The 23,624-nt window shown below is 46.8% G+C and overlaps 1 long non-coding RNA gene across 1 annotated transcript; it reads left to right on the forward strand.

Annotated features, from left to right (window-relative positions):
• LOC135183691 (uncharacterized) lies at positions 1-23,624 on the forward strand. The gene is made up of 4 exons (XR_010305656.1): positions 1-289; positions 2,329-2,402; positions 12,314-12,422; positions 23,550-23,624. It is a non-coding gene; the product is annotated as an uncharacterized LOC135183691 (long non-coding RNA).

The following is a 23,624-nucleotide window of genomic DNA, read 5'->3' on the forward strand; positions in this document are numbered from 1 at the left end:
GGCTGCGCCCTTCCCGCCCAGGCGGTGTGGCTCGGCCCTTCGCGGGGACTGCTCGCCCCGGGCTTGCCGCCTCACAGTGCCCCCCCGCCCGCTGCTTCCTGCAGAGAGTGCCCTGGCGCTGGGAAGGGAAGCTCCTGAGGGACCGGCCCGGCCCTGCCTTGGCCGGCTCCCCGCCTTCAGCACCCTTTGCGCCAGTTGAATAGGCCTAGCGACCCTCTGATGCCTTTTGAAAGGGAGAAAGCTGAGAAGCGTCTGGGCCGCCCTTTCTCTCCGCCAGCCTCGCTCCCCTGTAAGTACCGAGCTTTCGGCTCGGGCTGATCCATACTGGGAAAGCTGTGTTTGCAGCTTAGGCTTTTCCATTTCCTGACTTACAAAACAGCCAAACGTATCTGTAGTGTTCTTTGTAAGATATTCTCAATGGAACCGAGTCTGTATGTAGTTTTGGGGCAGGGCTTCAGGACAATAAAATAACTCTGTTTTTATATCTATCCCTGACTCCCTGCCTCCACAACAGATAGGCCTCTCCTTGCCTGCACTGGGTTTCCAGCCCAGTTAGGGTGCAGTCAGGCAGCTGGCTTTCCTCTCTGCTGCAGAGCTAACTTTGCCTTCCAGGCACTTAGGTATAAATAATCTTTTACTATATTAATTACTTTGCACAGAATGGTGAGACATAAATTATAACCCAACGGGTGTTAATTGCATGTTCTTAACACGTGTGCTTCCTTACTAATTATCCCCCTTCTCCCAAGCAGCTTCAGAAGCAGAAGCATCAAATTTTGTCTTTCAGAGAATAAATCTCCTGAGGAGGTAGAGTGAGTCCTGTATGGCAACCAGAATGGGGTGAAATACTGATGAAAATACAAAAATTGTCCCTTCTCCCTCAAATTAATTCTTCTGGGTTGGAAATGTTTCCTCCCCTGACACAGCTTAAGGCTGTCCTCTTTTCCTACTGCTTGTTCCTTGGGAGAGGAGACCAATCCCCTGTCTTGCTCCAACCTCTTTTCAGGGAGATATAGACAGGGAGAAAGTCTCCCCTCAGCCTCCTCTCCTGCAGGCTAAACAACCCCAGTTCCCTCACACACCCAGACCCTTCACCAGCTTTGTTCCCATTCTCTTGACTGGCTCCAGCATCAAAATGTCCTTGGAGTGAGGGCCCCAAAACTGAACCCTGCATTTGAAGTGTGGTCTCACCAGTGCCTAGTACAGGGAGGCAACCTCTGCCTACTCCTGCTGGCCACATTATTGCTGGGTCAGGGTGCTGTTTGCATTCTTGGCTACCTGTGCACACGCTGGCACATCTTCAGCCATCTGACCAACACCCCTAGGATCCTTTTCTGCTGGGCAGCTTTGCAGCTACTCTGCCCCAAGCCTGGAGCTGTTGTTGAATTAGGGAATGGAAGGCAGGAGAATCCTGCAGGCTCAGGACAATGCACTTCCCAAAGCTGCAGTGCACGTCTGAGCCTCCACCCAAGGACTTTCACACTCTCAGCCAAGATCCCACTATAAAAATAGTCACAAGTGTTGACTGCAGGCAGCAACAGTTCAGCAGGCTCCTACACAAACCTCAGCTAAACTTGGGAGTTAGCAGTTAAAGTATGATCCCAGCACAGCTTGAGAGAAGCCTTGGATTACATTGAGAGGGACAGATAGGTGGGAGAGCAGGGAGCACTTTGTTTCTGCTCTTTTCACAGCAGGAGTCATAGAATCACAGAATCGTTAAGGTTGGAAAAGACCTCCAATATTGTCATGTCCAACCATCAACAGTGCATTTGCAGGGCTGTCTTTCTCTGAGTGCCAAATTTCCACTTCACTTATCACCTGTGTGCTGCTAACAGTGTTGTATGTTTTTTTCTCAACAGAGTTTATTTTTTAGGACATGTTCCATTGTATATTTGACATATCACTTCACAAACGTGATGTGAGAGGCACTGCCAGCCTCAACAAGAAGCTGCCCCATCCTAGGCTCATCCCACTCTCACTGTAATCTGCTTTTGTTACCAGCACAACTCTAGCGAGCCTGGAGAAATCATATTTAGTCAGTTGGAGAAAGCATTTACACAGCCCGTAAAAATCACCACCTGACATTAATGACACACATCCAGCCTGATTGTAGGAAATCAGAGTATATTTTTTTCCCCCTGAATTTCTGCAGGGGTGAGTAGCACAGGGAGCAGCCCCAGCCCTGGCTCACTGCTCTGCATGTGGACAATGCTGCTGCAAAGTAGGCTTAAAAATGATGATATTCTACATTACAGGTTTTAAGACATGAGTAACCATGTCTAAGCTTGTAGAGATATTTTTATGATACCATGGTTATCTCTTGAACAGAATGCTACAGGTGGAGCTGAGGAGCAGAAGGAGGATTTTCCATCCCTGGGGCAGCTTCCCTACCTTGGGCAAAGGTAAGCAGAGCCAGGCTCATAGAGACTTTCATCCTTCTCCTTCAGTCACAAAGGGGCAGAATTCCCATGGGCATTGGGGTGGTTGTGGGGTAGCAGAGATGATTACCCAAAGCCTTCCCATCAGGTGGGTTTTGGAGAAGGTGTCTGTGTCTGAGTCTTACAAGTACATAATGATTTCAGATAATTACTCTTTGGATTAAAATAGATAATTTGCTGTCATGTCTCCAGACCTCAGCAGGGATAAATCCCTCTAGAACAGAGCTGGCACAGGGACAGGAGGTTAATACCCACCTGAGATAGGGCAGGGGGGCTTATGTCTCCCAGCCCCATGAACTTTTGATGTCATTCCTATATCAGATATAAACCATGGGACTGGGGCCAGTTTGAGGAATTTCTGAGTTTTCTGGGGATTTCTGCATTTTCTGGAGATTTTTGAGATCTTTGTCATATTTTGGCTCTGGTGACCCTGTCCATGCTCAGTGTGTACCTTCCCTTCTTCCTGTGCTGCTCCTGGCCCCTGCTTGCCACTCAAAGCTGTATCCAGCATCCCATTGCCTTTGCATGGTAAATGGAAGAGAGCATCAGCAGGTGCCTAATCTCCTACTTTGAATGTGAATCCAAAAAAATGGCATCATTTGCCATGGCTAATAAAAATCCCTTTCCATTCTGTGATTTTAATTTTTCTTTTTTAATATTTGAAGAGAAAACAAGGTGAAGAGATTGCAATGTCCTGCACCAGTGGCAGTAAAGCCACCGTGCTGCTTTAGCCCTGCAAAAAAACAGAAGGCATTAGCATACCCAAATTCATCACAAGTTCAGTAAAATCCTTCAGGATGAGGGAAAGCTTTGTCATTTAACTTGTAGAACTGCCTGAGAGGAAAGGTTAACTAACCTATGAGTGATTTACACTGGCTGAAGGTATCTTGTCAAAATGAACCCAAATTTTATGTGGCTCTCGTCTCTTGAGAAGAACATGTTATACATTTTTCACAGCCTGGTAATTTAATAAAGCAACTTTTTCTTTTGGAAAGTGCAGACGAGGTAATTTTGCTGGCCTCCGGGCTGGCAGAATTGCTGCTGAGATCAGCCGCGGCTCGATCCATCATCCCAATGGACATCCCAAGCAGGCACTGGGCCTGTTAAATGCCTCTCCGCTGGCCTTGGGCTATCCATGTGCCAGGGACCAGCAATGGGTCAGGGGCTCTGTGCACACCAGTTAGGAATCTTTTGGCTTCTTTCCCTTCCTCTGCCCTCCCTCTGCCTCCAGCTACGTCCTCACCTTGTTGCAAGATGAACATTGAGGTGCTGGAGCATGTCCAAGGAAGAGTTATGAAGCTGGTGAAGGATCTAGAGAACAGGTTTTGTAAGGAGCGTCTGAGGGAACTGGGATTGTTTAGTCTGGAGGAAGGAAGGCTGAGAGAAGGCCTCTAGCTCTACAACTACCTGAAAGGAGGTTGGATTCAAGTGGGGGTTGCTCTATTCTCCCAAGGAACAGGCAATAAGGATAGAGTAAATGTCCTCAAGTTGCACCAGGGGAGGTTTAGGTTGCATATTAGGAACAATTTTTTCTGGAACAATTTTTTTGCTGAAAGGACTGTGAAGCCCTGGACCAGGCTGCCCAGGGCAGTGGTGGAGTCCCCATGCCTAGAGGGATTTAAAAGTTGCATAGGTGTGGTGCTGAGTGAGATGGTTTAGTGGTCGTCTGGCACTGATGGGTGAACAGTTGAACTTAAAGGTCTTAAATGATTTTATGATGCTATGAGAGAAGTGGCTGTCTCCTTGCTCCAAGAGGAGGCTAGGAGCATTCTCAAGCTGAGGGTGCCCAGCTCCATACATTCCCAGGAATTTCTTGCCCTGTCACAGGAATGATTTTCCTCTTCATAGACCCTGAAAACAACAGAAAGCAGAGCAATGTGCCATCAACGAGGTCACCTGCTAAATGTGAGTGTTTTAAAAGCACCATTTCTGCATGAGGACATGAAAACAGCACAGAAACCATTTGAGGAGGTGGCGTGTGCATAGCTGACTCCTAAAGAGGGGAAAATGAAACATAAAAGCCACCAAAGAAAATATTCTCTCAGGGTCTTTCACTTGTACAAAGCTTTGCAAGGGCCAGGGCAACAGCTCCAGTCTCTCCTCCTCAGAAACACTCCACATCTCATTTTTCCATGCACATACTTGAGACAAGCCACTCAATTATTCTCAGCTTAACCTTCTGCCCTTTCACTGATCCCATTTCCACAAAGCACTGCAGTAATTTTTTCTGACCTCAGCTCCCAGAATCACTCCACTGACTTGATTTGATTCCACTCGATATTTTCCTGGTGCCCAGTGGGACATGAGGCAGCAAATCTACATCTGCCTGTGTGGGGTTCCCCACTGGCTGGGGTCCCACAAAAGTCTTCCTTCAGGTCTATAGATTATGGAAACACAGAATACTGGAATCATGGCATGTCCTGGTTGGAAAAGACTTAGATCACTAAGTCCAACCATAATCTAACACATCCCTGTACACAACTGTTAGATCATGCCCCTAAGCTCCTCATTCAAATGTCTTTAGAACCCCTCCAGGATGGTGACTCCATCACTTCTCTGGGTATCCAGTTCCAGTGTCCAGAGATCCTTTCTGTAAAGAATTTTTTTCCTAATATCTAATATTAACCTCCCCTGGTGCAGCATGAGATGTCCCCAAGGAAACAAAGTCTCCCTCTTCTCTGCCCTGGTGAGACCTCATCTTGAATACTGTGTTCAGTTTTGCACTCCCCAGTTTAAGAGGGACAGGGATCTGCTGGAGAGGGTCCAGTGGAGGGCTATGAGGACGATTAGGGGACTGGAGGGCATGGCTTATGAGGAGAGGCTGAGGGACCTGGGGCTGTTTAATCTGGAGAAAGAAAGACTTAGAGGGGATTTGATAAATGTTTATAAGTATCTAAAGGCTGGCCAGGAGTCGGGGGACAGGCTCTGCTCACTTGCTCCTTGTGATAGGACAAGGAGCAATGGGTGTAAATTGCAGCACAAGAGGTTCCTCCTCAACACAAGGCAGAACTTCTTTACTGTAAGGGTCACAGAGCACTGAAATAGGCTTCCCAGAGAGGTTGTGGAGTCTCCTTCCCTGGAGACTTTCAAGGCCTGTCTGGATGTGTTCTTGTGTGACCTGAGGTAGATTGTATGGTCCTGCTATGGCAGGGGGGTTGGACTTGATGATCTCCTTGGATCCCTTCCAACCACTAACATCCTGTGATCCTATGATGGTGGCACTTCTATATCCCAGGCCATGGAATCTGCCAGGACTTGGCAGTGTCTGTGATGCTGCCAGTACCCTACTTCCCAAGGAACAGCCACCTGAAGTGACGCATTACCTTTTGAGCAGCTGAGGTAGGCAAAAGGCACATTTTCTGCAGTGAAAAAGGTTTCTGTTCACTGACTGTGGCCATTTGCCTGATCCTCTAATACTGTGAATCCCCACATTTCCCACCTCTTGCCTATACTGCTGATGCTGATCAGCAGCTCCATCCCTTCACCTGCCTAAGTGGGGATTTATCTTTTATTCATCCCTGCACAGCCAGTGTCTGCCAAGCTGCTAAAGCTGTCCCTGGCTTCTGCACAGCTTTGGCTTTGTCCAGGGTCTGGCTGTTTGAAGGATGTGGCAGGAGCCTCGTCTGAGCTGACACCACATCTGGGGACAGTGTCCAGCTGAAACCTAGGCTCCAAATTCCCTAACTATCAAAGAATTGTCTAGAGAGTGAATCTGTGTGAGACCAGCATAACAGCCCTTGATGTGTTGCTGCTGCCAACTAAAGCAGGGTTTTATTGCAATTTCTTCATTTCAATTCTCTTGTTTTTAGGAGAAGTCTTTGCAATTGTGGATTTGGGGAAGTGAAACTGGGATTTGCTTGCTTGTAGTAAAGCAGAAGCTCCTGCAAAGACCCACGTGTGTGTGGAGCCCCTGGGAAGGCTGAACAGGGTCTTTGCCTTCAGCTGCTGTCTGTGGACCTGCTCGCATGTGACAGGAGGTCCCGGTCATCTCCTCTCTGACTGTTCCCCTTCTACTCCTGGGATATAGGGTCAGGAGGGGACCAGGGGGGTGCTGGGGGCAACCTGATTGAGCCAGAGACTCTTGTGCCTGGGGTGCTCAGTACGGTGCTTTCAGTAGGAAAACTTCCTTTCTTTGTTCTTCCAAGGCAAACGATGTATTGGGATTTACTAAGGTTGCTGTGGTTAGATAATAGCTATTGATTCCTACAAACACCTGTGCAGGGCACAGTAACTCCTCACATGTGCTCTCAGCTGGCATGGTGCTGCTTTCATGTGCAAACTGGTAATTTCAGCACAGCTATTGATTTCTCACCAGCCTCATCTCATTCCCCAGCACCCCAGGTAACACCTCCAGGGTGGCATGGAGCTGGCCACAGCATTCTCCTGGGATTTCCCACTACTCTGCCTGGCTTCCAAAAGCTTTGGTGGGCTCACAATTCCTCCCACACATGGTGAGACCTTGCCATGCCTGGAAGTGGGTGAATTTTTCCTGGGGCTTTTCCCTGAGTCAAGAACTCAGCTTAGGAGCAAATGACTCCAGGTGTGGTGCTTGCAATGGAGAGGGAGTGAACACATGGCAGAGCTCAACAGCACCACCTGACAAAGTTCTGCCTCTTCACCCATCTATATATTTTACTGGTGAGGTGTAAAATACTTGCTTTTGTGTTTAAGAACTCAAAGGATGATCCTTGGGTGAGAGGAGATGGTAGGTCTTGCTTAGCTGCCTCTCCATCAAAGGGAGATGGGAGGTGGTTGATTCCATGATGGCACAGGGATGACAGCTGCAATGATCCCAAAGTTATGCTCCAAACTGCAAGCTGTCATTAAGACTTCCAGTGAGGTTTCCCAGAAAGGAGACAGAAGAAAAGCCAGATCCTCCTAAACAACAGTGTCCAGGGTGATGCAGTATTGGGGTTGTTCAGCCTGGAGAAGGCTGCAGGAACACCTTCTTGGAGCCACTTAAAGGGGCCAATAAGAAACCTAAGGACAGACTTATTAGCAGGACTGGTGACAGGACAAGTGGTGATGGATTTAAAGAAGAAGAGTTAGAGTAGATCTAAGGAAGTGCTGAGACAGGTGGCTGCCAGAGCTGCCCAGAGCTTTCCTCATTGCCTTGGCATTGCTAGGTTTGGGCTTGGACCTGGTGAACTTGGGGGTCTCATTCAAACAAGAGGAGACCCTCGAAGGCTTCACCCTCACTGGACTTCCAAACTCCCAAGTACTGGATGGGTTGCTTTGATTCAGCCCTCAGGTGCCTTTCTGGCATGACCCATGTGTTCACTGAAGATACAGGGAACATCAGGCCATGCTTTTCTGGAGTGGTGTGGTAAGGCTGCAACCATGAAGCAGCCCTCCTTCTCCTACAGCCTCCCTCTTTCTTGTCAGTCTCTGGTCCTTTCTCCCCCACCTTCCTTGGCACTGGCAGACTTCTGCCCCAAGCCCTGCTCAGGATAATCCCGCTTTTTAGCACTGTCAGCATCTTTCAAAGCCCTTTTAGAAGTCCCTCTGTTAGATCTGGTAGCACTGAGCAGCACCATTTTCATTCCAGTAGTTGCTGCAGCAGCATCTTGGGGCATAAAGCTTATGGCTTTCCAAGGGTGCACTTTCTCATGGCTCTCACAGACACCCTTATAATTCATCACTTGTGCAGGCATGATTTCTCAGGAGCAAGTTCCATTAAGCTGCATGTGAGGTTTAATTAATTTTTAATGTTAACAACCTTTTCTTTCTATCACATGGTGGTTCATCAAGCTCTGGAGGGGTGAAAAAGCCCACCTTCTGCTGGCAGCCACTCGGCTCTGTGCTGAGCATGTCTTCTAGCAATTACATAGCTGAACCTCATTTTCTCTGCCTTAGAGCCCTGCCCTGTAATCTAGGGAAAGTGGCATTTTCCAGCGCACAATACACGTCAGGCTCTCCTTCTGATGGCATTGCCTTTGCCAAGAGACTTTGTCCCAGTGGCATGTGGCACGCAGTGTTACATCTGCTCCCATTTCCAAGAGATCTTCCACCCTTTGTTGAATTTTTACAAATGCTATCAGTCTAAATAATCCAGAAGGCTGCTATGGCAACAAAACAAGACCACGGTTTCTCTCTCTTCTCTTTTTATTTTCCTTTTTTTTAACCCTGGAGTACAAGGGAGAAGGACACAGGCTGTGTCTTCCAGCAGCCGGCAGTGATGCTGGTGATACCTTGGTTTGGATTCCAGTCAATCTCCACTGCCCTCCCACAGTTGAGATTGGATATTAAGAAAACTTTCTTCACCAAAAGGGTTGTCAAGCCCTGGACCAGACTGCCAAGGGCAGTGGTGGAGTCCCCATCCCTGGAGGGATTTAAGAGCTGTGTAGATGTGGTGCTGAGAGACATGGTTTAGTGGTGACCTGGCAGTGCTGGGTTAAGGGTTGGACTTAAAGATCTTAAAAACCTCTTCCAACATAAATGATTTTCTGACTGCATAGGGAAGAGCAAATTACCAAATTACCTCTTTATATGGTTCACATCACAGGTTTGGGAACTAGATGTGCACTTCCCAGTACTGAGCATTCCTGAGTAGGTAAATGAACGTTGCTTCTGACTGGCTGCCAGATAATTGCTTTATCTCACCCAAGCATCCCAGAGTGTCCCACTCCAGGGGGGCACAGGAAGCATCTGTTCTAGAGAAGAAGAAACTTCCACCTATTGAGGGAAAATCAGAATCTCTGCAGACACGATAACTTCTGTGAAAGAGTCCACAAGGAATCTCTGAGACTGAAACCCTTTGAATAACTTTTTCTCTCCTTCTTCCCTAGATCTCTAATTGCACTGTTAACTGCATCATGCTCTGGTCATAGCATTACCTTCCTTGCTATCTGTTTTGAGCATTTTAATCCCTATTTCTGAGCTGCTTCCATGACTAGGTGGCTTTTTCCATCCACAGCAATGGCAGTGCAGGCTTTCATCTAATCCTCCAGGGCTGAAGGCAAAAAATTGTGCCAGCAGTTTGGATGTGGAGCTGTCAGCTGGAGATAAAAATTACAGAATGAATCAAATTAGCCAGCAGCTTGTGGAGGAGTTAAAAATCATAGAATCACAGCATTGTTTCAATTGGAAAAGGCTTCTAGGATTATGGAGTCCAACCATCAGTCTGACACCCCCCTGGCCATTAAAGCATGTCTCCAATCAATGAGGGACAGAGCAGATAAGGTCTGCAAGAGACTTTTCAAGACTCTCTCCATTCACAAGAAGCTGTTTCCAGCTTGTGGCCTCTTAAAACAGACACAGAATATCACTTTAATTTCTGCTAGGAAAAGCAGCCAGAGGTACAACCTCCCATTAGCCAGGACCTGGTTTGGATGGTTGGCATGGGAGTGGGATTTTAAGGAGACTCCTGATGCTCCCAAGCACAGCCTTTGAGAGTCTGACCTTGCCTGTGGAGTGATGAACCTTTGTAATGTCACTGTGGATGAGAAACTGAACAAGTCACTGAGCAAGTGCCAGATCAGGCAGTTAAAGAGCTTGAAGCAGAGCACGAACAAATCAGATAAAACAGACTTTGACAGAGCCACCAAAATGATCCATCAAGATGTGTGTTAATCTGTGATTCTCCTGCTAGCTCAGCTCCACTGTGCACTCAGCCAGGGAAGCAGAGGAAGGAGAAGGTATGAGGTTTCTGGGTTAAATATTTATACCCGTGCTGTTAATGACTACTTTTAAATCCATGCCTGCGTTTCTCATGAACACAGGGATGATGAGTTAGAGGTAAGACTGGCTTTGCTGCTTTTCTCCATTTTTGTTAGTGGAACTCCAGAAGATCACAGAATCACAGAATGGTAGGGGTTGGAAGGGACCTCTGGAGATCATTTAGTCCAACCCCGCTACAGTCAGCAGGGACATCTGCAACTAGAGCAGGTTGCTCAGTGCCCCAGACAACCTGGTCTGCAACTGTTTCAGGGATGGTGCATCTACCACTGCTCTGGGCAGCCTGGGACAGGGTCTTACCACTCACATTGTCAAAAATTTCTCCCTTCTCTCCAGTCTGAATTTCCTTCTTGTAGTTCAAAACCATCGTCCCTTGTCCTGTCACAACAGGCACTGCTCAAAACTCTCTCCCCAGTTTTCTGATCAACCCCCTGAAGTCCTGAGAGGCCACCAGAAGGGCTCCCTGGAGCATTCTCTTCTCCAGGCTGAACAACTTCACCTTCCTCATCCTGGCCTCACAGCAGTTTCCAGCCCTCCCATTATGGTTGTGGTCTCCAACAGCTTCGTGTCTCTGCATGCTAAGGACTCCAGAGGAGGCCTGAGCACTGCAGGTGGGATCTGAGCAGAGCAAAGCAGAGGGGCAGAATCCTATCTTTCAGCCAGCTTGCCTAGGAGATGGTTGGCTTTCTGGGCTGTGAACACACATTACCTTCACGGCGAAACAAGTGGCAATCTATTCAAAGATGTGTGCCTTTTTTAAAGACAAACGTAGCTTGCATTGTCATTTCCAAGGTGGCTCTTTTATTCTGAATCACAAGTTCAGAAGCATTTGGAGGCAGGCTGGCTGGCATGTAGGAGAGCTCATTCCTCCTCCACCTTGGCTTGGTGTAGCTGCTCTCCAGCAGAGAGGTTTGGCCTGTGAAGTGTAGGTGCACTAACATCTGCTGAGATCTGAGCAGGTTTTAGTGCTGCTCCTCCTTTATGGTAGCATTTGGCTGGCTGCTACAGGAGCAGCTCTGGCCACTTTGTCTATTTGCTGCGTAGGTAGTTGGCATGTGGGAAGGGGTCAGGATATGCAACATTTCCTCCAGCAGCACTGCAGGAGGTTGTAAAATATTTATAGCAGCAGCAAACCATGCAGGACCTGAGCTGTCATGACACAGGCATTTGTCTTTTCCAAACAGAGGATTTACACACTGCAGAGCCTGCTAAGGACAGCTGTCAGGGTGAGGTGCTATCAGGCAAATGCTGCCAAACTTCAGGCCTTATCCACATCTTTATAATCGCCCTAAATATTGTTTGGAGGTGGTGGCTTGTTTTCAAGCCATGTCATTGATCTCTCAGAAGCCATCAGGAATGATCACATTGGTCCTGAATATCCATCTTATGTCCCATATCCATCAGTGTGGTAGTCTGGGGGGAACTTAGGTTCCCTTAAGAAAACTACAAAGTCCTGTCCCAGGGGACAGACCAGGTCATCCCAGGATATTGTAACACTGTTACTCTATTCTACTTCCGATATCACAGCTTATAAGGCAGTGCCTGAGTGATGGCTCTCTTCTCCCTTCACTTCTCTGTGGGCAGAGCATGTCCCTCCTTATCTCCTGGGCTGTGTGTGGGAGATGGCTCCTGGCTGGCAGGGGATTTTGAGCTGTGTCATGTGGCCTGGTGAGGGCTTGTAGGCCTAAGCTGGGGAGGGCAGTTTTGGCCTACTCTCAGGTCTGCTGAGGGTGGAAGGATTCTAGAAGGTTTTAGTCCAATAGATTTGGGCTGGCCTGTGGATGTATTCATTCTACCTGATTGCCTTTTGCATATATGCACCTCCAAATAGAATCTCCCTTTAAACTTCCGATCAGTGTGCAGTATCTTCATTCTTACTCTTCAAAAGGAGTAAGTGGCATTTCTGTCCTTCAGTCCCAGGTAGCTCATGGCCCCAAACTAGGACAATCAGCTTTTCTCCTACATGAGACCAAAGACTCGTTTCCTCCCCTCTCTAGAACACACTGGGATTGTAACAAAGAAATCATCACTGTCTAGAAGGAGCTGCTGCAGGGACACAGGACCTTGGCAACTCCGTTGCCACCATGTCACCAGCAAGGTTGTGGCCTATGGGTGTTCCTCATGGACTGCCTGATGCTAACCCAAAAGTACTGTCCCTGTGGTTCTCTCTGTAAGATAATGCATTTTTCTCTTTGCAGATGAGCAGCGTTGGGAGCTGTGCAGGACCTGTGCTGGACACCCCAAATGGCTGTTTTGTGCCATGATTCCTGAGACAGCTTCTGGACCATGTCATTGCTTCCCTGAGAGGTACTCAGTTTGGGAAAAGTTTTGAGTTTCCTATGGTCATAAAAGAGACCTTTAAGATTAAAAAGTCAAACCATTATCCTAGGACAGTTGGGTCATCACTAAATCATGTCCCTCAGCACCACATCTAAATGACATTTGAAACCCTCCAGGGAGGGGGCTTCACCACCACCCTAGGCAGTCTGTTTCTCGCCTTAATAACCCTTTGGTAAAGAATTTTTTTCCCAATATTGAACCTAAACCTCTTCTGGTGCCACCTGAGGCTCTTACCTCTTGTTCCTTGGGAGAAGAGACCAAACCCCACCTGGCTCCAATGTCCTTTCAAGGAGTTGTAGAGAGTGAGAAGATCTCCCTTCAACCTTCCTTTTACCTAGACTAAATAAAGCTGGAGCCATCCCCTCCAGCAGACCAGGTAATTCACTGTCTTTGAAATACAATAAATTTAGATATGGACTGTCTTGTAGTTATAGATCTAACAAAGAGGTTTGGGAGGATAATTTATAAAGGGTGGTAATAAACCTGACTGCAGAGCTTAGATCTTAATAAAACCAGAACGTCTGGTGTCTGACTTTATAGACAATCTTTATTAACTGAATACCTTGCTATCAGAAAGATCTGACAGGTTTTTATGGCTCAGGGATCTCCTGAGCAGGTGTGTGTGTTTCAAAGAGGATCAGAAGCATTTAGTGCCCAGCAGTGGGAGATCATAAGCCCCTTGCAAATCTGTCCTCCTCCCACGGGTCAGGGCTAGGATGAAGCTGTGGGAAGAGGAGCTGTGCCAGAAGTGTTGCTCTCCATCCCTGGCTGCCAGCCAGCCACCAGCAAAGCCTGGCATCCTGTGTGTGGGACAGCTGGGGCCTGGAAGCACTTGTAATTAGAAACAGTTCGCTAACAAATTTCATTCCAGCAGGTGGAGTGAGGGGATTCTACCCCTTTTCTCTGCTGTGCTGAGCCCCCACCTGCAGTGCTGAGGCCAACTTTGGAATCCTCAGCACAAGAGAGGCACGGACCTGTTAGAGCAGGGCCAGAGGAGGCTACAGAAATGATGGGAGGGCTGGAAACTGTCTGCTGTGAGGCCAGGCTGAGGGAGTTGAAGGTGTTCAGCTTGGAGAAGAGAAAGCTTCAGGGAGGCCTTCTGGTGGACTTCCAGAACTTAAAGGGGCTGATCAGAAAGCTGGGGACAGAATTTTGAGCAGTGGCTGTTGTGACAGGACAAGGGGTAATGGTTTGAACTAAAAGCAGGAGATTTGGACTAGAGAGACAGATGCAAATGTTGAGACCCTGTTCCAGGTTGCTCAGAGAGGTGATAGATGCCCCATCCCTGGAACCATCCTGTGTCACATTGTCTGGGGCTTCAAGAAACCTGCTCTGGTTGCAGATGTCCCTGCTGACTGCAGTGGGGTTGGACTAAATGATCTCCAGAGGTCCCTTCCAATGGAAATCATTCTATAATTCTAAGTTCTTGATCACAGCACTGGCCAGGTAGTGGGGTCTGTGTGTTATATCTGCTTTCACTCAGCCACAATCCATGGAAGATCTGTCACCAAGCTGCCACAGGTGAACTCTGAATTAATGAAACTTCATTGTTTGAGATGTCATTAACTTCCTGCATCATTCACGCAATGTCCTGTCCTGCATGCACCACTTGCAAACCAAGGCATGAGCAGGGGCACGTGCGAGCTCAGGGGATTTCACAAAGGGGCACTGAGTACAAAATAGTGTTCTTTGGACAGCAAAAGAAGAGTTTCAAGCCCAAGATACCTATGTGTTTATGTATATATACATAAAAAGGAGATTTTTTGGACCACCTGGCTCCACTCTACTGATTAATCCACCCCACCTGCAGAGTACCAGATAGCTCTGACTGCTGGTCACTGTCTCAGATGGATGTAATCTGCCCAGAGGAGACAGCAATTAATCATTTTTTCCATTAAACCCCAGTTTTTCTTGAAGGTTACAGCACAATCTAATCACAGACCTTTACTCCTTCAACAAGGAGCATCTGATGGGGTGAGACATGGCAGCAGATCTCCCGCTTGGACTAAGATTTTGAAATCATCTCCTTGCAGAGGTACATTTTTGGGTGGGATTTGGGATGACCTCACACTCGGTGTGAGCTTGAAGCAACTAAGTTGAGGTCCTCCATCCCCAGTGACACCCAAAAAGGTGTTAGAGGTGTTTAAGGAAGAAACGTGGCTCTCCCAAAGCCTCCTAAGCATTGTTTATCTATGCTTTCTTTGGGACTTCAGTCACAAGGGTCCACTGTGTACAACAATAAATGGCATCAGTACTCAAATCCAGAAGTCCCACAAATTGGAGAGACATGAGGTGTAGCCCTGTATGATTTCTCCATACAAATTTTGCCTCCCTTTGCCAGATTTTCACTCATTGCAAGATCCAAAAATATAACTGTCCTACTGTGAACTTTTGCATAAATGTTTGAAAACCTGCTTGTCGTGCACAGAAGCCAGGCTGATAACACTAGTTCTCTACAAGGACAAAATCAATTGAGTTCTCACAGCCTGGTGCAAACACTGAGTCATCCTCCAGCCTCTGGAGCTGCTCAGGATCCCAGTTAACCACTTGCTCATTCCACAGCAGCAGCAAAGGGGCAAATTCATGAGTAACACCTCCAGCACTCCTCTAAATGGGGATTTGAGCTGCCACATCATCTCAGTGGCATGGGCTGTCCTCCTGTGTCATTGCTAATAATAAATGTGGACCATGAGAAAGGACCACGCTGAGCACATGGGAACATTCTACTTGTTAAACACCAGCCTCATCTTGCACCACTGCACCCAAATCATCATGTTTCAACAGACCGATTTCCCCCCATCCCACCTCTGCCCATGTCTCCATGCTGCTTGATCTTCCCTGAAGAAATCTGTGTTTTTTTCTTCAAAGGACCTGTTGCATCTGCCAATGGGCAAAGCTCATCCTTGACTATCCCATAGGGAACAAAAATTGGATTTGTTCAACCTCCTTGTGAGGTGTTGTCTTTGGGGCTCTGGTTGATACTTGAGTTAACAGCAGGCTCTTCTGTTGATGGACTCCCCATTTCTAAGCAGCAATAGTAAAAAAAATGAAAGAAGAGATGCTGAGAGCTCGAGGAGAGGTGCACCAGCTGTGTGCAGGCACCAGCACCACAAGTGAGGTTTTGCAGCTGCAGAAACAGCTGGTTAGATAGAGCCATAGAACCTTTATGTTTGAAAAGCCTTTAAGACCACGAGGTCCAACCATTAACCCAGCATCGCCATTTCACCACAAAACCATTTCTCCCAGGACCGCATCTATACAGCTCTGAAATCCGTCCAGGGATGGGGACTCCACCACTGCCCTGGGCAGCTTTGTTCAGTGTTTGTCAACTCTTTTGGGAAAGAATTTTCCTCATGTCCAACTTAAATCTCCTCTGGTGCAATTTGAAGCCATATCCTCTTGTCTCATCACTCATTCCTTAGGAGAGATAGTTGATCTTCACCTTGCTCCAACATACTTTCAGGGAGTCATAGAGAGAAATAAAATTTCTTCTGAGCCTCTTTTTGTCCAGGTTAAACAGCTCTATTTCCTTCAGCTGCTCCTCATATGACTTGTTCTCTAGACCCTAGATGCTCTTTGCTCATGGTAATATGAAAAGATCATTCATCCAGTGCCTGTCTGGTATCTGAGTGTAAGAACAAGCATCCCACTTGCTCATGGCATGATCACATTGCTGCAGTCAGGGGTTTCTGGATCCATCCCAGCACTGGAGCTGACTCCCTGCACCCATGGTCCCAACTACAACAGCCAACATCTCACTGACACTGTGCGTTGTATGAAAACAATTCAGCATGTCACAGGAAACAAGGATGTGTCAGGTCTCCATCTGCTGAGCATGCCCACCTCACACCAGGACATAATTTACAGTTCAAAATACAATTCATAATTGCATGCTGGGGTTGGGTTGATGGTTGGACTTGATGAACCTAGAGGTCTTTTCCTACCACAATGATTCTATGGTTTGTCTGAGTTGTAACTGAATATCCAGTGCTCCCGGCTTGGTTTTGCTTTTTCACACTACTTCTGAAATGCCAGAGGCACTTTTCATTCCATACTCTCTAAAAAGGCAGGATTTCTGCCCAACTCTGATCTTTATAGCTTCATCATGAGAAATACACCCCATGTCAGCTGGAGCACCTCCAGCCCCACAGGTCCCAGCCAGGGGTGGTTGACAGCTGTCACCAGTAAAGAGGCAATTTCTGCAATATTAGGCAACAAAAAATAAAGAAAAGGGGGAAAAGGAAGAAGAAGAAAGCAACAGCATCCTTAATTGTGTTTGCTCAGAAGGACTTCTTTGATGTTTGGTTTTGGTCTGGAAGGCAGCTGCCATGTGATAACTCATCTGATCACACTTCTTTTGCTCATTTTAGCTTTTTTCCCTTACATACTAGTTTCTGTAGTTTTTTTGCTTTGGGTTTTACATCTGGTTTCTGATACCACAGTCATGCAGGTATCATCATAGATAACACCCTTGGGGCTGAGCTTGCTCACGAATCTGAGGAGACAGAGTTGGGCTCTGTTAAGCTGAGAACACTCAGCCAGGGGAACCACCTGGATCATTTGGATTGTTTTGCTAAAATCAGAGACAACTTCAAATGAAAAAGCACTGGCAAAGGAGCTGGTGAGCATTCAGTCTCCTCCAGCACCACCATATCCAGGAACCACTACTCACATAACTGCTTCAACAGCTGCAAGGTGTAAATCCTACCAGCACCTTCCCCTCCATATGTAGGACTGGAAGGTGCAGTTGTTGTTCCTGGGTGTAGCAGCATCTGTATGAGCTGAAGCTGTAAATACCATCCCAGAGATATAAGACAGGCTCAGGAGCCATGGCTGAGAAAGGGAAGTGAGATGGGAAAATAATGATAACGATAAATAATCATTTTTCCTGAATTATTCTATTTCTCTCAGTGTGACTTGGAGTTTTTTTTCATTTCTTCTCTTCTGATTTTCCCATTTCTTAAAATGCAGAAAGGTCAGGGCAGTGATGTCTGTCACAGCAGTTCAGAGGAAGAAATTCGTTGCAGGAATTTTTCAAAGACACAAAAGGATGGCTCTTCTCAAAAAAAGAAACCAAAAGACCCAGAAAAAAATATGCTTGGCAATAAAAAAAAGTCACCTTAAAGCAAGTGACCTCCCCAGAAGATTCTATCGACAACATTTGACAACAGTAGCAGTGAGTGTCTGTGAAGAAGCGCGACTGTTGGTGGCAGGGGACGAGGAGCGAACAATGGGGCAGATAGGGAGCACTTGTTTGGCTTGGATATTTTGGGAAACAGGGAAAATGTGTCTTGCTCAGACAGCAAGGATGAAAAGAGATCTGTTTCTTGGTCAAAATCCTGATAAGAACAAAAAGCTTTATCAGCATTATGGAGGACATGCCCCTGTGCAAAACCCAACTGAGGGAGGAGAGCAGATGTAAAGTTTCTGTGGATTTATGTTGCTAAGCTGGGAAAAAGATGGTGATAAGCTTCAAACCTGGTGGCATGGGCCAGGGGATTTGTTGGGCTTTGTCCTGGCTAATCTCTGATGTGAGAAATGTGAGCCACAGCCAACTTAAGATCAAATTTTCAACTTGTCTGATTGTTTACTTATGTTGAAAGACTGCACAAGGGTCAAAAAGGAAGGAACTTTGTCCTGCCCCTGGAGATAACAGCTGGGGTGGAATGGAGCTCTCTTGACCTGGGCTGGCAGGGTCATAGAATCACAGAACTGCTTTAGTTGGAAAAGACCTCTAAGATCATTGAGTCCAACCATCGAGCAAAAATCATCATGGCTATTAAGTGCCTTGTCTACATGTTTTTCGGTCATCTCCAGGGATAGTGACTGTACCACCTCCCTTGGCAACCTGTCCAACACCTGACCACTCTTACAGTAAAGACATTTTTGCAAATATCCAATCTAAACCCCCTATGCTGAAACCTGAGACGATTTCTTCTCACTGAGCAGAGGAGCTTCCCCATCTGAGACAGATAGAATCATAGAATTGTTTTGGTTGGAAAAGATCTTTAAGATCACTAGATCCAACCATTATCTAACTACCAGGTCTGGTGCTAAAACATGACTGAGTTGGTGGTCCCTCCCTACAGACACCCCATCTTCTGGGCATTTTACAAGTGCCATTTGTTTCAATTCTGCTGTTTCATGCCCCTGTGGCAGGGATGATGTGGGGCAATGAAAATACAGAGCTCTGAAAATGCAGTTCTGGATTAAAAATAACTGTTAACCCAGCACAGCCAGGTCATTGCTACATTATGTCCTTCTGCACCATGTCCACATGGCTTTTAAACACCTCCATGAATGTGGACTCCACCACTGCCCTGGGCAGCCTGGTCCAGGCCTTGGCTGTCCTTTTGGGAAACGATCTGTTCCTTGTGTTCAGTCTAAACCTCCCCTGGTGCAACTTCAGGCCATTTCCTCTTGCCCTGTTGCTTGTTCCTTGGGAGAAGAGATTAGTCTCTATCTGGCTCCAATCCTCCTTTCAGCAAGCTGTAGAAAGTGAGAAGGTCACCCCTCAGCCTCCTTTTCTCCAGACCAAACACCCGCAGCTGAGAGTTTCAAGCATCTGCTTTTAGAGCCTGATGCGGGGAGTCAGGCTTATCCTCTCCATTAGCACTTTATTCCTTGCATATTTACAGTCGTGTGGGGCTGGGCTTAAAATCTCCTCCTCATTTTCCCTGGCTCCTGCTGGGGCTGGTGAGATCGTTTCCAGGACTATAATTTGGAAATAATGTTTGTCAAGAGACTAAAGAACAGCGGGATCAGATTGGTGTCACTCTTCCCCCAGGCTATGAGAGAGTGGAAAGCAGCACCGGTGGGGGCTGTGTGAAAGGACGGATGAGGGGTGAGGTGTGCCAGCCACTCCTGCCAGAGCTGACACCAAAATATTGCAGATAGCCATTGTTTTCCATTGGGTGGTTTGTGATATTTCTGTCACTCTGCACCCTGCACCGTTCTGAGTGGGAGGGAGAGGCTGGCAGGTCTGTCTGCAGTGCTCAAGTTCTTCATCGCACCTTTTCCTGACCCAAAATCACACCCTGGGAAGGTTTTCACAACCCAAAAGAGAGCTGAGCCTCCTCTGTCAGGCTGATTTCTAGGCAGCTTAGCCTCAGCTCATCTTAAACCACCTGATACCTCAATTAGAAAATCCCTGCAGGAGTAAGTGTTTGTGCTGCATTTCTGTTGCACTGACAGAAAAAACAAATAAAAGAGCTTTCCTCCCCAACAAATCAAGCTTTGACACCAGGAAAGATATTTTCCAGCAGAGCTAGCAGAGGGCATGGTCCCCAGCCAAAAAAGGCCAGTGCCCAGTGAGAGCTGAGAGCATGGCGAGAGCTGTAGGTGCTGTTGTGGGTTACATCCATGTGCACAGTTTCCACTGCAGGAGCAGTTGCCAGGTCTGTGCAAAGCAGCCTCTTTACAAAGAAGCATTTTATTTTAGCTGCAGGTATGAGTAAGAGCATGGATGCGACTGCCTGCAACGCAGGACATCAAACAAGGAGGAGGCAGAGAGTTTAATGAGACCTCAGGCGAGGAACAAAATGTGATTTTTGAAGGATGCGGCTCTGGGGGTTGCTGGATTTCCTCATTCAAAACACTTGCCTATGCCTGGAAGTAAAATCTGAATCTGCACGGCCCTCCCTGCCTGCTGGGAAAGAGAGGAGGGAAGGAAAGGAAAAGCTTCTTGTGCTGATCTCGTTGGAGAGAGAGAAAGGAGAGGAGAGAAAAGAGAGATGGAGAGGAGATTTTAAAAAAAAAGAGAAAAGAGAGGAGTGAAGAAAGAGACTAGAGGAAGGCTCCACACCCTGACCCACTTGCAAAGAAAGAGCAAGTGAGAAGTAGTGGTCTGATCTTAAATACAGGGGAGGGGCAGAAGAAACCATCCAGGAGGAGGTGACACTTCAGACACTTGTCAGTCAGCAGTTATTGACTAGGCTGATTTGTTCCTAAAAGCTGCAATAAAATGATTCCCAGAATAGTGCAGCTGCATGATTAGAGGGAAAGTAATAATTCAATCTTATTTATTGTGTTTCATATGTATGCACATAGATGTGTGTGCAATGTTAGATATTGTTGAGGTAGGAATGTGAAGCACCCAGAAATCTTGAAAACCATCTTCAGGCCTTGGCTTTGTTGCTGTCATTGCTGGGAGCAGGGTCTGGGAGCAGTATTTGGCTTTAAATAATTTACCCTGCAGCACTGCTTTTCTTCAGATCTCCAAGTGCTTTGCAAACACTAACACACAGAATAATAGAACTACAGAGTCATTTGGGGTGGAAGAGACCTTTACAGATTGTCTAGTCCAACCCCCGTGCAGTAAGCAGGGACATCTTTAACTAGATCAGGTGACACATTGAACCACCAAGCCTGACCTTGAATGTCAGCAGGAATGGAGCCATAAAAACTAATTGGTAATAGATACCTTGTGGACCTCTTTTCTCCTGCCCCACTGATTAAAATAGTACTCAGGATGGGGGAGGGAAAGACAGGAAAAAGCTTTTGCTGTTCTTCTCCAAACAATTTAATCTTACCAGCTGTCACCTAATGCAAACTGTGCCCCAGGCTGCTTTGGGGTACCCAGGCTCTTCTGCTTCCCTTCTGACCTCTGGCGTTTGATAGCATCTCTGTAGAGATCCCTCTTGTTTGTGTAGTGCTGCTTTAGAGGGGAGTAATGTGCCAGCTACTAATATCAAATTACTCCTCATTCCAGAAAAAGTACATCTCCTCCATGACAGTGATGGATCCACTGCAGAACTGGGTGGTTGGGAGTGTTGGAAACCTGAACCAAAGCCTGACCTGGTTTATTGATTTGATAGGTCAGTTTGAGCTCTTGGCCTCATCAAAGCAGGGGGCAGGCTGGGCTGCCAAACACCCAAACCAGACAAGCAACTTTGCTGTGGAAGTTGACAGTGTTATCAAAGGCATTGGGGATCCAGGTCCCTGGTTATACATCAGGCTTCATTTGAGCATTATGCCTCATAAACTATTTTAATTCAACAATATTTGAGTCAGAATCACAGAAGGGAGGGGACCATTAAAGTTCACCTAGTCCAACCACCTTGCAGACAGCAGGGGCTACAGCAGATTGCTCTGAGCCCCACACAGCCTGACCTAGAATGGCTCCAGCGATGGGGCTTCTCCCATCTCTCTGGGCAATATGGGCCAAAATCTCACCAGCCTCAGTGCAAAACATATGTTACATCTAGCCTGAAATTCCAAGAGATATGTTGCCAACAAAAAACACTCTTAATTATAATAGTCTCATAGCGAGAGAATCAAAGAATCAGTCACAGAATTGTTTAGGCTAGAAAATAACTTTAAGATCATCAAGTCCAACTATTATCTGATTCTACCATGTCTTTCAGCACCACATCTCTGCCTCTTTTCAAGATCTCCAGGGATGGGGATTCAGCCATCTCCTTAGGGAGCCTGTTTCAATGTTTGAGAACCCTCTCAGTGAAGAAGTTTCTTCTAATGTTCAACCTAAACCTCCCTTGATGCAATTTGAGGACGTTTCCTCTTGGCTTATCACTTGTTACTAATCACTTGACCGACGTTTTCAGACATGCTATGGCATTACACTGCTTAAAGAAGAGAAAAGAAAAGAAACTAAATGAAATAAGAGGCTTTAACTTTCTTTTTTCCCCTTGACTCAGAATAAATGATACCACAAAACAAATGACACCACTTCATGACTTGGTGTTCTTTAAGAAATCATTAAGTCCACAACTGTTAGTGCTGCCTCCTGGGAGCAAACCTGGGAATGCCATTAATATTAAAGTCCAAGTCACCTGTCAGGGTAAATGCCATCTCTTTCCACCTCTTTATTTGTGAGTTGAAAATATTTTCTGCAGTCAGTATGTATTTGAGTCACATTTGTAGGAGAGTGAAAAATATCTCCTGGTTTATGGGTGTCAAGATGCTCTGCTGGAGATCAGTGCTGAAATAAAGGATATTTAGCTGTGAAGGAAAATTAAATTGTATTCACTGTGCCCCATAGGCAGTTACTTTTAAAGAAATTAGAGTACCAATAGTTGTAATTTGGAGTCTCTTACATGCATAACACAAAGCAATGAAAAATCAGACGTGCTCAAGTCTGCTCAATGCCCAGAGAAAATGTACTTTAAATTATTCGGAGGCAGTTTGTCTCACATGCTATGCATGAACCCCCTTTCTTAATCCCCAGCTCTCAGGAGCTGAAGGTGGAAGAAGACAGCTGTAGGAAGGAGGAGGGCTGTGAGCACACCTTGGTGCTTTTTGGCTCTGCCTTGCTGTGACATGGGGTGAAACCTTGTCCAGCTCTGGAGTCCCTGGTGTGTGAAAGACATAGACCTATTGAAGTGGGTGGTCTAGAGGAGACAATTATGGGAGGGCTGAAACTGCTCTGCTATGGGGGTGAGAGAGTTGGGATTGTTCAACTTGGAGAAGAGAAGGCTCCAGGGAGACCTCCTGGTGGTCTTTCAGTACTCAGAAGGGGCTACAGGAATGATAGGGACAGACCTTTTATCAAAGAGTCCAATGATGGAATAAGGGGTGATGGTTTCAATCTGAAAGAAGAGGATTTAAACTTTCTTAACACTGAGGGCAGTGTTAAGAAACCTGAGCCCAGGTTTCCCAGAGAGGTGATGAATATCTTACCTCTGGAAGTGTTCAAAGCCAAGTTGGATAGGGATTTGAGCAACCTGGTCTGGTGGAAGGTGTCCCTGACCATGACTAAAGTTTGGAACTAGATGATCATCAATGTCCCTTCCAACCCAAACCAGTCTGTGATCCTACAAAACTCCTCTGCCCTCCATGGGGTGCTGTGCTGCAATGTTGTGCTGAGATACCCCTCTCCATCTCCTGGAGCTCTTTTTCAGAAGAGTGGCGCCTTCAGTAGCAGCCGAGTATGTGTGACTTGGAGCTTTGAGCACACACAGTGGTAAAAAACCCTCCCTTCTTCCTTTTCCCTGGAAGTTTACAGACTGCAGCCTGGAGGGCAGCACCACACAGCTATCTGTAGGGCTCCAACTTGAGACCTCTGTCCTCTCTACCAGCATCTTCCATCTCTCAGCTGCAGCTGTGCTTACCTTCCTTTCCCATTGACTTCCACAGATGGCACTGGGCACGGAGAAAGCTCTGGAACTGTTAGCAAAGAGCCCTGGGGCACAAAGCCTGGGAGTTTTGATG

This window comes from Pogoniulus pusillus, chromosome 19 (genome assembly GCF_015220805.1).
Source record: "Pogoniulus pusillus isolate bPogPus1 chromosome 19, bPogPus1.pri, whole genome shotgun sequence".
Classification (NCBI taxonomy): Eukaryota; Metazoa; Chordata; class Aves; order Piciformes; family Lybiidae; genus Pogoniulus; species Pogoniulus pusillus.